General features: G+C 40.3%; 1 pseudogene; it reads left to right on the forward strand.

Moving 5' to 3' along the window:
* The first annotated feature begins 741 nt into the window (after positions 1-741).
* LOC118570553 lies at positions 742-3634 on the forward strand (annotated as a pseudogene).
* The last annotated feature ends 14709 nt before the right edge of the window (positions 3635-18343 follow it).

Below are 18343 nucleotides of genomic sequence, written 5' to 3' on the forward strand. Positions count from 1 at the left end.
ATCAGCTGCCACCAGGACAAGCAAGAAGTAAGGGTACAAGACATACAAGCCTGGATTCCTGAGTACATCAAGGTCGGAGGTATGCAGTTTTCGGCTGATACTCTTGACTGAAAAAAATATGGCAGTTTTATAATTTGGCGGGCACATAAAGAGATGAATGTTTAATTTCTATGAGTGAATGAGTGAGAGCTCAGGACTTGGAAACTGTCCCTTTAGCATGCTATGAACTCTGGGCAGAAGACAACTCCTGGGAGCTTTGATCTTAGGCTGTTTTTTTTTTTGTTTTTTTTGTTTTTTTTATGTGAGATAGGATCAAAGCTCTCCCAGGGCTCCAGGCAGGCTACTGCAGGACATGCCCAGATTTCTCTGCAGCAAAGAGCGCGTGTTTGTGGCCTCGCACACCTGTTCGTGGCCAGGGTCCCGCTGAGCTGGTCACCACAGGCCAGCTGCATCACCCCACTGCAAGCTCCTCCCCCTTGGCTGCGTCCACCCTGCGGTGGCCAGGCACAAGCAGGGGCCAGGCTTGGGCGGCAGTTTCCCTGAGCACAAGCGGCGGTGGAAAGGGGTGGGGGCACCTATGGGCGCGATGGAGGCCTGAGGCACTAAGAGCCCAAGGCTGCCTCTGTTGCAGCGGTGGCGCGGGCGGGAAGCTGAGGAGGACGCGATAGGCTCTCCGAAGCGGGTGTAAAGATCTTTCATCTCTGTGATGATGTCAACTTGGTTGGAGTGAGGATTATCTGGAGATCGGGTGCCTTATCTCCGGACATGGAGCCCAGCTATGGGGGAGGCCTTTTTGACATGGTAAAAGGTGGTGCAGGGAGGCTATTCAGTAATCTGAAAGACAACCTGAAGGACACCCTCAAAGACACTTCCTCTCTAGTCATCCAGTCTGTTAGCAGCTACACAAAGGGAGACTTCACTTATGTTACCTCCAGAATTATTGTGATGTCCTTTCCTCAGGACAACGTTGACATAGGATTAAAAAATCAGGTTGATGACATCAGTAGCTTTTTGGATTCCAGGCATCTCGACCATTACACAGTATACAACCTGTCACCCAAGTCTTACCAAAATGTCAAGTTTCACAGCCGCTGTCTCAGAATGCAGCTGACCCATCATGCAGGCCACGAGTCCACACAACCTGTTTGCTGTGTGTCAGAATATGTATAACTGGCTGCTTCAGAATCCCAAAAATGTCTGTGTTGTCCACTGCTTGGATGGACGGGCTGAGTCTTCAATTCTGGTTGGTGCTATGTTCCTTTTCTGTAATCTCTACTCTGCTCCTGGCACCGCTGTTCGATTGCTCTACGCAAAGCGACGGGGAATTGGACTGTCTCCATCCCACAGGAGGTACTTGTGCTACATGTGTGACCTACTTGCAGACAAGCCCTACTGCCCTCACTTCAAGCCAGTGACAATCGAAGCAATCACTGTCAGCCCAATTCCCTTCTCCAATAAGCAGAGAAATGGGTGTTGTCCGTACTGTGATGTACTGATTGGAGAAACTAAAATATACTCAACATGCACAGATTTTGTTTTGTTTTGTTTTTTGTTTGTTTTGCTTTGCTTTTTGGTGTTGTTTTTTTGTTTGTTTGTTTGTTTTGTTTTTCGAGACAGGGTTTCTCTGTGTAGCTTTGCGCCTTTCCTGGAACTCACTTGGTAGACCAGGCTGGCCCCTAACTCACCGAGATCTTCCTGGCTCTGCCTCCCGAGTGCTGGGATTAAAGGCGTGTGCCATCACCGCCTGGCAACATGCACAGTTTTTGAGTGAATGAAAGAATACTGACTGTGTCCAAGATGGAAAAATCTTCATTCCCCTGAACGTCACAGCACAAGGTAATGTCATTGTTTCAATGTACCACCTGCGATCAACCATCCGGAGCCAGCTGCAGGCTAAGGTGACCAACACACAGATATTCCAGGTCCAGTTTCCTTCTGGATTTATACCACTGGACACAACGGTTTTAAAGTTCACCAAGCCTGAGTTGGATGCATGTGATGTACCAGAAAAAATATCTTCAAACTGTTCCAAGAAATGCAGCCCCAAGACAAAGAGTTCAAATTAACTCCGCCATGGGAGCACTATTGCACAAAAAGCTGTGAACCCCAGCATCCTCTTTGCTCAGCAGGAATATCAGGATACTCTGGCCTTAGGAGGTCAGGATCCAGCAGATCTCCCTCCAAACCATCCCAGGAATCTTGGGCAAGGTGGCTTCTTTGGCTCCCTCTGTTGGCAAGATCAGAAATCAGAGAAGTCATTCTGTGAGGAGGACCACACTGCCCTGGTGAATCAGGAAAGTGAGCAGTCGGAAGATAAACTACTGACCCTCTCAAGCCTGCATGGCAATGCTAATGGTGACAAGCCTCACGGAGCCACAAAGCCGGAAGAGGTGGACCTTCTGGGCCTGGAAGTGTCTGATGTGAGCACGAACTCCTCTCCTCTGGCAGCTCCTCCCAGCAATTCTGAACTGCTGAGTGACCTGTTTGGGGTTGGAGGTGCCACAGGTCCTGCCCAGGCAGGGCAGGCTGGAGTAGAAGAAATGTTTCATCCCCGTGGACCTGCGTCTGCACAGTCCACATCACACCACGCTGCCACCTCCGCCTCTGCATTGCCAACCCTAAGAGTGGGAGAAGGTACCATCTTTCACCCTTTTGGAGCCCCTGCTAAGCCTCTGGGTCAGGATTTGCTGCGCTCCTTTCTGAACACGTCCAGTGCGTCTATAGACCCCTCTCTGCAGCCCACGAGAAGCCTTCCCCTACAGTGCACGCTTCCAGCACACCTGCCAAGTGAACATCCAACCAGATGTTGCTGGAGGTTGGGACTGGCATACCAAACCAGGGGGTTTGGGAATGGGAAGCAAATCAGCTGCCACCAGCCAGGCAGGCTCATCACATGGCACCCCTACCCAACAGAGCAAGCCCCAGACTCTGGATCCCTTCGCTTACCTGGGCACACTAGGTAGCTCTTCATTTGCCAGCAAACCCACCACACCAACTGGATTCGGTGGAAGATTTCCACCTCTCAGCTCACCACAGAAAGCATCTCCCCAGGCAATGGGTGGAGGGTAGCCCCAGCGAGCCGGCTACAACTGGCAGCAGGCACAGCCTAAGCCACAGTCCAGTATGCCACACTCCTCCCCCCAGAACCGACCCATTTACAACATGAGCTTCTCAGCTATGCCTGCTGGACAGAGCGAACTTGAGAAAGGATCTACTAATTTGGAAGGGAAACTAAAGTCTGTTGACTTTGAAGACCTGCTTTCTAGTCAAGGTTTCCAATGCCCACAAAGACAAGAAGGGGCCTCGAACAATAGCTGAGATGAGAAAGGAGGAAATGGACCCTGAAAAATTAAAGATCCTGGAATAGATAGAAGGCAAAGAGAGAAACATCAGAGCCCTGCTGTCCACAATGCACACTGTGCTGTGGGCCGGGGAGACCAAGTAGAAGCCCATGGGCATGGCAGACCTGGTGACGCCAGAGCAAGTGAAGAAGGTGTACAGGAGGGCTGTGTTGGTGGTGCACCCAGATAAGGCTACTGGGCAAACCTATGCACAATATGCAAAGATGATTTTCATGGAGCTAAATGATGTCTGTTCTGAATTTGAAAACCAAGGACAGAAGGCCTTGTATTAATTTATGAGCTTTTCTATGCTGGCTGCAGCCCTGTGTCAATGCTTAGTGTGTATTACAGTTCTGAGATTTTCACAGATGAACCAAAAATTCCAGTAATGTATTGCCATTACTAAACTGTTAAGTTCCTCATGAATTCATTTCTCATGATAAACAATAGAAAGGTTTGGTTTCTTGAAGCTCATAGCACCAAGAGGAACTCTAGCGAGCTGACCTTGCAGAGTTATACATTCCAGCCTGCCCTCTGGGAAGCCTCCTCAGCATTTTGCCTGGGGAAATGGGACCGAGGCCACCCAAGGCAAAGGCATGACATCCATCTCATTGTCTGAGATTAAGATTTATGAGTGGACTTTATGATAATTGGATTACCTAATGGTTTTAAGGAATTGATTTAGGGATATTTTTTGTTTGTGTTTTGTTTTTAAAAGATGTAATTTGAGCAATGTCTTTACACAAACTCCAATAATATCACCAAGTTTTTTTTTTTTTTAATGGAATTTACTGGAGCCTTTTGCTCCTGTAGTGTGTGTTTTTGATCAAGAGTGGTAACCATTATAGAAGTGGCTAGATGGTGGGCTGTGATTATGCAGAAATCTAGGCACTACTCCTAACTTCTCCTGGATGAACTGCAAGCCCAAACACAGGATAGCTGAAGAGACCAGGAGGCTTGAGATGTCAAATCTCAAATTCCATTCAGGATGTTGGGCTACTGGCTCCCTTTCCCTTAAAAAAAATCTGTGGTTGATTAAAGAAAAACTTTGAAACACTACCACCACCACAACTCCAAACCTATTTAAAAGCGCTTTCTAATTGCTGCCGTGAGGCTTCATGTGCTTTCTTTTGCTTAGTCAAGAAACTATTCTCCATGGGAGACAGTTTATAAAGCAGTTTGGCCCATTCACAGTTGGTATGGACCTGGGGTTCTGGTGGTCTGTATTGAGCTATGGGAGAAACAGAGAAGACAACACTGAGTGAGGAGAAGGATTCAGTTGGGGAGAGAGCTGTGTGTATCTTTGGAAAGTTTTGTCAGTTTGAGGAACCAGAGTCCCACCCACCCAGGGAATCTGGACCCTCCCCCTGGATTATTTCTGCTGGGTTTGCTGTTGGATGCCTGTGAAAAATATGCAAGCATGAAGCTTTCCCAGACCTCCAGCTGGTTGGGTTTTAGCCCAGTGCTCAGTGCTTCCCACCCTGCAGGGTAAACTGCTTGTATTCCTAGGACTTCACTGGGTCTCCTGGTGAGCACATGTGCAGCATCTCTCCACACATGTATGCATATAGACATGTCTAATGTGCGCATCCATAGTCCCAAAGCAGATAGTCAAGAAGATTTTCATTCTAATATTAAAAGGTTCACACTCACTGTTATGAAAGGCTTTTGAAAATTGTTTTCAAAGACAATCATTTTGTTTGTTTGTTTCTGTTTTAACATTCTTGTGACAAACTAAACGGGAAAAGCAGCATGTCAGAAACACTTTTGTTCTATATAGATCTCTCTTTTCTCTCTCTCTCTCTCTCTCTCTCTCTCTCTTTTTAATTATGAAAGTTCATTTTTATTTTACCTTTTTTATTCTTTTTTTTAATTAATTTATTTTTAAAATTTTTTTCTTTATTATTATCTGTTTTAAATTTTATACATCAGCCATGGGTTCCCCTGTCCTTTCTCCTCCTACCCCCATGCCCACCTACCCCAAGCCCCTCCCCTCCATTGTCATGTCCTCCAGGATCAAGGCACCCCTGGGGATTCATTTAAACCTGGTGGATTCAGTACAGGCAGGTCCAGTCCCCTCCTTCCAGGCTGAGCAAAGTGTCCCTGTGTAAGCCCAAGGTTCCAAACAGCCAGCTCATGCACTAAGGACAGATCCTGGTCCCACAGCCTGGATGCCTCCCAAGCAGATCAAGCTATTCAATGGCCTCACTTATCCACTGGGCCTGATCCAGCTCGGGGCTCCACAGCTTTTGGTTCATAATTCATGTGCTTCCATTCGTTTGGCTATTTGTCCCTGTGCTTTTTGCAGTCTTGGATTCAACAATTCACGCTCTTGTAGACCCTCCTCTTTCTCGACAGTTGGACACCTGGAGCTCCACCTGGGGCCTGGCTGAGGATCTCTGCATCCACTTCCATCAGTTATTGGATTAAAGTTCCAAGACAATCGTTAGGGTGTTTGGCCATCTGATCACCAGACTAGGTCAGATCAGGCTTTCTCTCAACCATTGCAAGCAGACTACAGAGGATATATCATTGTGGATTTCTGGGGACCTCTCTAGCACTCTGCCTATTCCTGTTCTCATGTGGTCTTCATTTATCATGGCCTGTTATTCCTCATTCTCCCTTTCTGTTCTTGATCCAGCTGGGATCTCCTGCTCCCCTAAGCCTTCTTTCCCTCCAATCTTACCTTTTATGGATAATGTGAAATTCTCAAAAAAACAATTGCTCTCTTTTAAATATACAGCTATAAACTGTTCAAAGTAACCATAAGAACCTAGGTGTTATTTATTATCATATTATACAATGATGTCTTACACAGTATGTGATTGTCCTATTTAAGATTGGGATGTAAGACATGTTGCTGTGACCTGTTTTGTTTTTTGGGTTTTTTTTTTGTTTTATTCCTCATTCACATTTGTAGATATTGTGTGAACTACAGTATATAATGAAAATAATTAAGAGGACATTATGTGGCTGTTAAGTACATTTTGAAATGATAGGATTATATTAGCTTTGTACCATGTTTGCATAGCTCATTAATGTTCATGTTTTAAATACGACTAAATGTGATGCAGCAAGCAATGAAAAAGAACCCCTCCTTAAATCTGGGGGTTTCCCACCTCTTTTCCAGATGCATTATGATTCTGGATATCTGTCTGTCTCAAAACTTTTAACACATGCAGACCAATAAGTTCTGCATTCCTCTTAAATACCTGGTTGTGATAGCTTGTTGTTGGTCAGATCCACTGTCTCCTTCATATTTTTTGTAATATATTTTGGTTTTGTAAATATGTTAAACACAACAAAATGTCACTGTTCTAAAATACTTGTAATGTATATTTAAAAGGATAAAAAAGAAGTTCAAGATTGTGATTTATGGCTATGAGTGCAACTTTTAACAGTAAATGTTGTGGAGAGACTATTCTCAGCGTGCCCTTACAAAGTTTAAGCTCTCAGGGAATATTCTTAAGTATTATATAAGCCAATAATCCAGGGAAACTGACGTCAGTGAATACACTGTCCATTCCAAGTAAAAGGTTGAAAATTGATGGCAGAAAAGCTCTTTACACTTTTTTTTTCCTCAAAACATACCTTGGCATCCAGGAAGGATAAAGATTACTCAAACTTTTGGGGAAAGCAAAAATATTAGCTTGATACAAAGAATGATTCCAATAAAAAGAATCAGTCGTATGTTTATTGAAAAGCCAAATTATAATATATATATATATATATATATATATATATATATATATATATATATAATATATAATATCCAGCTCAGTATCAGTCATGTAAATCACTCTGTTTCATTTGACTTATTTAGGTATGTAACATATCCAATTCATCATAATTTCTCAAGTGAAATTTGAAGACAGATGGAGCCATTCAATAGGGCAGTTATGGTTTTGACACAGTAGTCCACTGGGAATGGGATGAGTACCTATTAAATAGGCAATTAGCTCCTTTGTGGAATCCCACCACAATGGTTTTAGTATCTTTAGTGCCACATTAACCTTGTTTAGGGACAATAGAGCATTGTGAGCTATGAATCTCACTGAGGATTTTTGGGGGTCCCCTTTAGATCTCAGAAAGAAGGGAAGCAAATTAATACTAATGACTTGCAGAGAAAGCATTTGGTATTATTTGATTGGTAATTTGAATTTGAGGAGTGTTTGCAGATACTGTGCATACATCCCTAAGGGACTCCAGAAAATTAAAAGGTAAAATTTCTTGAATTTTTCAGATTTCAACTTTGGTCCCCATATTATTTAAACTTGTCAGAGACAATTGGAAAACATCCTCTAATTTGTTAAAATTACATTAGTAAAATCTCATATATGTAATGACTAAATATGATAAAGATTCATTTAACAAAGGATGAAAGGGATGCCATGCATAGCCTTAACATATAATAGGAATATTTTTCATCTTATAAGGCAACATTTTCCATTGTCATTTTTGAGGATTTTGTTACAAGAACAGAAAGATCAACCACTTCTCTATTCTTTCAGTGTAGTAGGATAGCATAAAAATAATCTTTTATAACAAAGAATATATGATATAATTGGGATGGCAGTGCCTCATGGGAGACCTTGCTGTAAGGGCAACAACTTTTTCATCTTTAAATTAATATCTCTTCAGTCATGTAATAATCTTGACTTTCCTTTAGCATTTTTTTCTAAATGACAAAGATAGGTATGTTCTAAGCACTATGGCTTGGTTCAATATGTCCTAGTAATTTTTCTTCTCCAACTCCTCAACATGTCTTCCTCTTCCTTTAATTAAAGTCCATTGTTCTGCCAATTCATGTTCATCCATTTTCCATGGAATGTTTATGGGCACAGGACATGAAAATTATGGCCCCTAGTATTGTGAGTGAGGTTGCAATTTCTCTCTATATGGTTCAGGTTAGAGGAAAAGGCTTTATCATCAGTGATAAGCATGGTTCTAGGCATTTCTAATATATGTCTTCCTCAAAGACTTTTAGATGTGCCTTCAAGAATCAAAGACTTAGATTTTCCAGTGTTCTTCTCAAGAAAGGTCACTGGTATTTCAGAATGGACTTGACCACTGAATCCCTCCACAGTAGCACCTGCAGTTAGAATCCACTCACATAGTTTACCTCCTTTTTCCTCATAATGGAAATGTCTGTCCATGTATCTATAATTCTGTGGTGAGATTTTGTGCATGCTCTAACAAATAAATGTACCTGAAGATCTGAGGAAAAGATAGCCTCTAGACTGCCATAGAGGCCAGAAAGTTGTGGCACACACCTTTAATCCCAGATGTTGGGATCTCATGACTTTAATCCCAGCACTAGGAAGATGGAGAAAGGAAGTGATATGGCAGGGCAGAGAAAGGAATATACTGCAGGAGGAGACAGAAGCTCAGTCCCCTTTCAGACTGAGGATTTTGTAGAGATAAGAACTAATAGCTGGCTATTCTACTTCTCTGATCATTCAGCTTTCACCCTCATATGTGACTCTGGATTTTTTATTAATAAGACCAAAAGAAATCACACTATATCTGTTACCCAACATGGGTCACAAATTCATGAAAAAGACTGTCTGATATTATGGCAAGAAGTGTAGTATGATGATGATTATCATGCCATCATTCTGGATAGGGTAGAGTTGTTGGTGGGGCACCATCTTCCTTCTGGAGACTTCAGAGATTGTTACTGGAAAAAAAACTTATTTTTTTTATCAAAATGGAAAGTTTGGATTTAACAATGACATGACATGTAAGAAAGGATTCTGAGAAATCAAGAGTAAGCATAGAGAGAATTAGAATCTTGAAGAAAATGGTCCCTTATTATTGGTTTCCTTCTGTCTCACATCAGAGGGCTCTTCTGATATGGGACTGAAGAATCTCTCAACCTTTTCTTTTATCAATATGCTTGGGTTCAGAAAAGGAGTGAGTCAATTCTATCTCCAAATCCAGATTGGGTTATAATTGGATTGGAACCACAAATATTCTAGATTGAGAGAGATATAGATGTTATACAGTAAGCTTTTACCCTGTGTAGATTGATACCAATTGATTCTTTCTTTCTGCTGTAAACATTCAAATATCCAATGCCTTATGATTTCTGGAAGATGGGCATTCCCATTATCCTAGAAAGACAAAAACAGAACCTTACCCCAACCTTTGATTGTTAATTTTTTTTTAAACCTGAAGAGATGTCACACTGGTGTATGATCTTTTACTTGTCCTCATCAAGGGGTTTCTCCTGCTTGAATCAAATTTTTTTTTTTAATTTTGTTGGTATCCATAGTTTTCTTCTCCTACAGAAACAAAAGAAAAACCCCTTCCCCAATGTAGGACATATCCAGGTTTCCATTCTGAGGTCAACACATCTTTGCAACAATTTGGTTGGTTTAGCTCAGGAGTTTTGTCTGTTGTCCAATGTCTTTCTGCAGCTGTTGTTCCTTTCTCATCAGCACTGAGAAAATTCAAGGTTAATAAAGCACTATGTAATCTATTTCTAGGAGTAAGTTACCTGTTGCTGTTTATTTAGCATATCCTTTGAAGTTCGATTGCATCTTTCTATGACTGCTTGGCCTGTGGGATCCACCTGCCTCTGCCTCCCGAGTGCTGGGTTTAAAGGTGTGTGCCATCACTGCCCGGAATGACAATTGGGAATTTTAAAGACAGGAATTAGGTAAAATGGAGAGCTTTTTCCTTCATGAAAAAATGTGAAACATTATTACAATGGAGGAAGTTAGGTTTCTGTTTGATAATATGTTAGATGGCTTGAAATTGGAACAATTAAATGAGGATAATTAATGTAACTGGGATGTACATAATGTTAATTATGAATATTATTTGTTTGATCATGTTTGTTTTATCATTTAAAAAGTTGGTTAATATGAGTGCCAAGATAAAACATTAAGAAAAACTTATTAAAACAGATAATAAAGATACTCAGAGTCAGACAGACGAATTTAAATGAGAACCAATATTAGCATTACATTATAAGATTCCAAAGGAACAGCCTATGGTTTTCAAACAGCCAAACATAATTAATCCAGTAACCTTACAGAAACCCCCAAATGACAGATATGCCCCAGATTGTGTAAGAGCTGAATGGACTCATGTGCAAATGTTAGATTTGAGGAGATTCAAGGAAGCAATACTCTCATATGGCATGCATTCACCTTTTTTAAAGCAGATGTGAAATTCGTGGCCAACTTGTAATAGAATTATCCCTAAAAACTAGAGAGATTTGGTTACAGCAGTCTTGGAGGCTTTTCCTCAATTTCAATGGAGGACCATGTGGAAAGATGAGGCTGACTGTTGAACATAAAAGTAGGACTAGAGGCATGGAAATTCCCCAAGACCAACTTTTTGGAGAGGGAGATCATACTAATATAGGAAGGCAATCTCTATATGATAAAAACACCCTGGTTTTATGCCACGAAGCAGCCTTGAATGCCTGGGGCAGAACTGAAGAAGTAGGAAAGAAAATTGAGTCATTTACTAAAGTTATACAGTGCCCAAAAGAAACCTCCACTGATTTCTTACCATTATTGAATTCTACATTAAATATATGATATGAGTTTCAAAAGCTACACAAATAATAATTGAAACTCTGACTTTTGAAAATGCTAATACACAATGCAAAAGGGCAATTAGGCCATTAGAGGATCAGCACCCTTAGTGGAATGGATCTGAATCTCATATCCATGATGATGCTTGAATATGAGAGGTGATTTCTAGAGGTCTGAAGAAAAATCAAAATGTCAAATGTATTAATTGTGGGATAAAAGGTCACTTAAAGAGGGACTGTAAACAGGATATTCTTAGAAACAATATTTTTTCTAAGAATAATCCCAGCAGAAAGCCGCCCCTCCCTTCTGGATTATGTAGAAGGTGTGGCAAAGGCAGGCATTGGACAAATGAATATAGATCAACAAGGGTTAGACAATTGCCATCAGGAATTGCCATCAGGAATTGCCTAGAGGAGCCCCTAACAGGCCTCCATGTCAAATTTGGCTCAGTTGTTTCCTGTCATCATAGAGGAAGATTGACAGAGCAATTAAAGAAACAAATCTGATCTCTGAAGTCTTCAAAAAGATGATGGGATCCCACAATTATGATTCTACATAGACCATGATAATGTCACTAAAATGATAAATACCACCCAAAGACTGACTTTGAACTACAAACTGCTCAGGACAATTTTGAGGTGGATAGCTGAGATAATGAAGCCTCACAGACTACTCTATCCAAGGACATGAGTAAAATCATGTAGAGACTGGACAATAAATGATACAATCAACTACCTTTCCCAGGACTTAAAATTAGCTCCACTTTTTCTTTTCAGGATCCCTAAAGGATGTCATTATCCCCAGACAGTATGAAGTAAATTTAAGAGCACAATGCCCACATCCCCAAAGGGTGCGACATGCCAATTTTGATAACTCAATAGTTTATTGATAATATTCTTTAGGGTAATTGGTTACAAGTTCTTATTGGTAATGGCCATGAAAAATGCTGAACAAAAGGGATCAGATTCAGGATTCTTGTTTTGGAAAGAAAAAAGAGGAATACAGATATGATAGGATAAAAGGGTAGATTATTAAATGTATTCTGACAAAAGATATAGAAAACATAATACAAAAGCATGGATTATTCAAACTACTCTGAGAAGAAAAAAAGGAGGATATAGAAATGATAAGATAAAAAGTAAAATATGAATCTGCTTTTAAATAGCAACATCTCATTTTAAATATTTTATATCAGATTGGATTTTTGTATATTGTATACAATTTTGTGTATTGATACAAATTTTACATTAATTTTGTTAGAACATACTGTATATACATTACTACTATTTTTCAAAGTATTCTCTCTGTACAACTCATTTCACAATGTAATGTAAATTTCTAGTGTAGTTAGAGTTTCTCTGCCTGGCCCAGTCAGGACAAATCTCTCTTACCCGCCAGTCTCACAGTTGCTCAGACCCAACCAAGAAAGAACACAGAAACTTACATTGTTTAGAAACTGTATGGCCGTGGCAGGCTTCTTGTTATCTGCTTCTTCTATCTTAAATTAACTCATTTCTGTTAGTCTATACTTTGCCACATGGCTTGTGGCTTACCAGTGTCTTTACATGTTGCTTTTCATGGCGGCGGCTGGCAGTGTCTCTCCCCAGCCTTCTACTTCCCAGAATTCTCTTCTCTCTTGTCCCGCCTATACTTCCTGCCTGCCACTGGCCAATCAGAACTTTATTTACACAGAGTGATATCCACAGCACTTCCCCTTTTCTTTTTTTTTTTAAAGGAAGGTTTTAACTTTAACATAGTATAATTACATATAACAAAACAATTATCTAGCAAGAATTACAGTTACAATATTAAAGAAGATATCCTATCTATCTTATATTTGTGAGTCTAAGGTTTTATATCTAACTTATCTTGTATCATAACTGAGGAAATTATAACTATCTAGTCTTCAACCACATCAAAGACCTCAGAAAGATCATATTACCTGAGAACCGGGAGAAGGATGTAAACATTTTTCAGGAGTCTTGCAAGAGTAGACAGAGACAGCTGGCAGCCTGGACAGTCACCTAATGTTCCTTTGTAAAGTTGGGGCATTTTTCTTTAGCCCACAGGGCTAGAGTCTCTTAGTCACTTCTCTCAGTGTCCTGTAGAATGTCTGGCAGTTTCCTCTGCAAAGCAGGAACCTGAAGGACCATTTTGTCAAGCAAAGTTCAGTGGTCACCTTTCTATGGGTCCTGCATGTCCAGTCGATCAAGCAGTCCAGGCAAGAACAGTTTCTTGCCCAAATGGCTATTTTTGCCAAGGTGAAGATAAGATATGAAGTGTCTTCAATGCCCATCCTCCTCTCTGAAGTAAATCAGTGCTGCCAGGAGCAGACATGTCTCACTGTCCAGAAAGTCTAAATTTTAAAAGTATTTTAAATGCCATATTCTGTAGGTCTTTGAAGTATTTGAAGATTACCTATCTATCTGAAATATCTCTTGTATACCTAGAAGACTTAACTAACATGGCTATGAGTATGATTATCATAGATGACCAGTTATTAATCTATTTTTAATTATCCATTACAATTTTAAATGAGCTATATAAACATAATTACCTTAAACACAAGTAGAAATATACACACAGAATAACAAAATTTACTTTAAGTTTGTATCAATAGACTAAAGTCTATACCAATGTAAAACATTTTAAATGAGTTGTTGCTCTTTAGAAGTAAGTTCCTTAATCTACCCTTTCTTCCTATTATATCTATATCATATCCCCTTTTCTTCTTTAGAAAGAGATCACATTTATAATCAATCTACTTTAAAGAAAAATATTGGTTTCTCTCTGTCCCACACCAGAGGGCTCTTCTGATTTGGGACACAAGAATCTCTTAACCTTTTCTTTTAGCAATTTGTCTGGGTTTAGAGAAGGAGTGAGCCAATTCCATCTCCAAAGCCAGCTTGATAATTTTGGGAATGTGGACGTAGTTTCTCTTACTACTTCCTGCTGGAGGGGGGTGCTGCATCTTATGGGGACACAAAGAAAATTTTAGGATTATGGAGTAGTCCGTGAGGGTAAACCTCTGAGCCAGTTGCCTTTAAACCCTTCTGGATGTCGGATCATCTGGGCCATGGTGTCATCGGAGACCTTTCAGGTGGTCTTGGCTGATCAAACCTGATGTATCTTAATCTGGAACAAATCCACAGCCTCTGGCTTTCTGTGGAAACAAAAGCAGAGACTCCTTTCCAAAGCAACATATCCTTATATCCAAATTTCAAAGTCAAGGTACCTTTAAAATTTACATTTTGTTTAACTCAATAGCTTTTATGATCAAATCTTTTTCTGTGGTTAAAAATCCCAAAGACAAGACAAACCAGATTTTTTGTGTAATATCCATCTTTGTAAGACTGAAACACCACTGTGGCTGCTGGCTCCGCCCACCTCAGCTTCCCAACATGGCGGTGGTACAGTTTACCACCAGCTTTGGGTCTGGAGCCATGTGTACCATCAACTATCAGAAGCAGTTCTATCAGAGCAGTGCATAGCCCAGAAACCCTTTTTTTTTTTTTTTTTTTTTTAAATCTAGCAAAGGCTAAATCCACCATGCAGCAGAGTAAAGTGCCACTTGTAGACTCCTCATTCCTGCCATAATGCAGGTCAGATGCACACGCCAGGAACCCGCCAGGAATCCGCCATAGTAGCTCAAACCGGCAGGCTGCCACTAACTTGAGAGAGACAATTAGGAAGCTGTTTTTAGCTCCGTCTTAGAATCTTTTTTCTCAGGTTTTAGGTGGAAACTCTTGCCAACACGTTGAGCGCCATTTGTAGTTAGAGTTTCTCTGCCTGGCCCAGTCAGGACAAATCTCTCTTACCCGCCAGTCCCACAGTTGCTCAGACCCAACCAAGAAAGAACACAGAAACTTACATTGTTTAGAAACTGTATGGCCGTGGCAGGCTTCTTGTTATCTTAAATTAACTCATTTCTGTTAGTCTATACTTTGCCACATGGCTTGTGGCTTACCAGTGTCTTTACATGTTGCTTTTCATGGCGGCGGCTGGCAGTGTCTCTCCCCAGCCTTCTACTTCCCAGAATTCTCTTCTCTCTTGTCCCGCCTATACTTCCTGCCTGGCCACTGGCCAATCAGAACTTTATTTACACAGAGTGATATCCACAGCATTCTAGTCTTTGAAAGTTAATACTAACAAGTATTTTGGATAATAAAGAAATGTAAGTTAGATGTTAGCATTACAATTAAACTTATATTCATATTAAGTATGTTTTCACTGTCAAGTTTATATCTAAACTTGTGTTTAAACACTTCAGAGATCTATAGAATATGGTATTTAAATTAGGTTCTTGCTGGGCAGTGGTGCCACACACCTTTGATGCCATCACTTGGGATTTCATGCCTTTACTACCATCTCTAGGGAGGGAGAGACAGAAAGTAATATGTTTGGGTGGAGAGAGGAATATAATGAGGGAGGAGACAGGATCTCAACCCGCTTTCAGGATGATGATTTCTTAGAGGTAAGAACTAGTAGCTGGCTTCTCTATTTCTCTGATCTTTCAACATTGACCCTAATATCTGACTCTGGGTTTTTACTAATAAGATCAATTAGAAGTCAAGTTACATAATTCCTTTAAATATTTTTTCTTCCTAATAGATAATAATTTGAGACTTTACTGATTCAATTGGTAGAATCCAGTAACCTTTGGTTGTCACCTATTCATAGTCATCTTATTTCAAGTAGAACTTTTGATGGAAAAACCTTTTGTGGGTGGGGCTAAGTGCTGCTATGTGGGGAGATAAAAGAAGCCAGGAGACAGTCCTCTGCATTACATTTAGATTTATGTACCTTTGTTCAATGATTGCACTTGCAACATCTGGGAAACTTAGTAGGTGGTCTTTGTATGTACTCTTGTTCTGCATTGAGTAGTCTCTCTTAGAATGCCCCATTTGTTAACATGACCAAAGGGGACACTAAACTACAGGGCTGCTCAGCAGCTCTGCCAAGACATTGCCATATATTCCTGAGTCACTCTTTTGTGACATGCCCAAATCCAATCATCCATCCTTTATTAGGCCTAGCACCATTTGCATCTTTACTGTGTTCCTGTCATGAGCAAGCTGGTGCAGCAGCATGCCAGTAAACCCAGCATGCTGCACTTTGCCTTTAGTAAAAGGTTCAGTAGGTCCCTCTCTTAAATCTTTGAAATGTACTGTGTCCACTAAACAAGGCATAGACTTCCAGGTTCTGATGGCAAGCTAAAAAACTTGATCATAATATCAAGGAAGTCCAGGAGCCTGCTCAGCAGGCTTTGAAAATGATCCGCCACCCTAGGCATATCCACATTCAATTGTATTCCTATTTTCACTTGCTCTCACCCAGATATTCTAATGGACCATTGTGATTCCATCTTAGGGTAATAGGAATTTTGTTATAAGGTTAGAATAACTTGTTTGTGTTTACTACAAAATTAAACTTTGACTTACACATACTCCACTCTAAAAAGTTAGGGTGTTCTGTCAAGTAAACTTGAGAAACACTGATTTTGCAATGGAGCTTTACCCACATGTACTCCATCATGATAAGATAGGGTACTCTGATATGAATTCTTGATATATTCCTCCAAAATGAATTGTCAGTAAGTTTTAGAAAGGCATCCCCTTCTATGATATCTGGTAATTGGTCTGATGTATTCTTATCTGGGGCAGAGAGTTATCTGATAAAGTACATGAACCACAGTGTAAGGTGGTAGGATAAGGTAAAATTAGAATTTCCTCTGTATATTATTTTTTATATTATTTTTAGCCTGGTTCTTGGTCCATAGTGTCTAGTTCTCTCTCTCTCTCTCTCTCTCTCTCTCTCTCTCTCTCTCTCTCTCTCTCTCCTAGGAAGCTTGAGACTCTTCTAAGCTGTGTTTTAAGAAATTTTGACTATCTCTATCTGCCTTTAATTAAGCAGGATTATGATTATCCTTTCACCAAGGATTGCTTCTAATATTTTATTAACTAGAATGGCCTTCATTCATGGTTGAATGGCTTCCAAAGAACAACTTTGTAATTCTGGTGGTCTGGGCCATTTCCAAAACAAGCTTTGGTAATACTGGTCACCTGGACCAGATTTTGTATATTATAACCTGAGCAGAAGCAAGATCCAGTTGTCCCCTATGAATGAAGTTTTATTTGGTCCAGGATGAGGCTATTCATATTTCTTTCACAATAGACAATACTTTGGGGCTTTACTGATTCAATTTATATAGTCCAGTGAACTTTAATTTGTGGTCTATTCATAGATATGTCATTTGTGATGGTTACATTGAGGAAATCTTTCACAATCTTTCAGCCTGAATTTCTAGTGGACCAGCCTGATTCCATCTTAGGGTAAGAAGACTTTTTGTTAAAGGTCAGAATAAGTTGTTCCTGTTTACTGTAAAATGCATTTTTACTTACATATACTCTACTCCAAAAGATAAAGTGTTCTGTCAAGGCATCTGGAGATGGGTTCTGTTTTGGAATGAAGGTTGAACCACATGTACTTCATCCTGATATGATAAGAAGCTCTTTCAAGGAACTTTGAGATATTCTATGAAGGTAATCTCTCAGACAATCTAATCTGCTATCTGCTTCTGTAAATTTCAATTATCAAATCCTTGTGTTACAAAATACTCATTGATTTTCAGATGAAAGGAAGTCTGAAATGTTAACCCATACTCTACTTACAAGTCTCACTTTGGAGAGTAAGTCCTATGTATAGTAAATAAAACTTGCTTAATTGGTGAAATTCGGATGGTGGTTTTCATTCTTGCTTTGTGGAATGAACTGTTTTGGAGGCGCCAGTGAGACTAAACTCCACTCCAATCTTGGGGATTCTTTTCTCCCATTCTCTAGCACTGTAAAAACACTTTCTTTCAAGGGGCATACCTTGAAAATGTTCCAGGGCCCTCAAATGAGCTCTTGATTCCACAGACTACTGAGGCGAAGGGCAGAGAAAAAAATTAACCAGCAAATTTCTCTCTGAGATGTCCACCATTAAGTCATAGCAAGGTCTCCCTTTTATGACATCTGGTATTAGTTCTGGTGGGATCCTGCCTGAAGACAGAGGGTTTACCTGACAAATTATCTGGACCCCTCTCCAGGCTTAAATTGGTTGTCCCTCTGCCCATCTGCCATTTTGCTCTTATTTGTTGTATGTTTTGCCTTTCTCTCTCTCTCTCTCTCTCTCTCTCTCTCTCTCTCTCTCTCTCTTTCTTCCTTTTTTTTAGGCTCCGATTAAAGGCGTGTACCACCACCATCTGGCCCTTGTATCTTGTTCTGTGTTTTGAGTGTCTCTTCGGTTTCTTTATTGTAAATATTCCATGATCTGGGCTTGGTTCCAATGGCACTGGATGGACAGACAAGATTGACAAGAGGACTAAGAAGCCTGGTATTCCTTTAAGCTATGTTTTATTAAAATTGACACACTTTATCCTCCTATAAATAAGCACATAATATGGTTATC

The sequence above is a fragment of the Onychomys torridus genome, chromosome 19, assembly GCF_903995425.1.
Source record: "Onychomys torridus chromosome 19, mOncTor1.1, whole genome shotgun sequence".
NCBI lineage: Eukaryota > Metazoa > Chordata > Mammalia > Rodentia > Cricetidae > Onychomys > Onychomys torridus.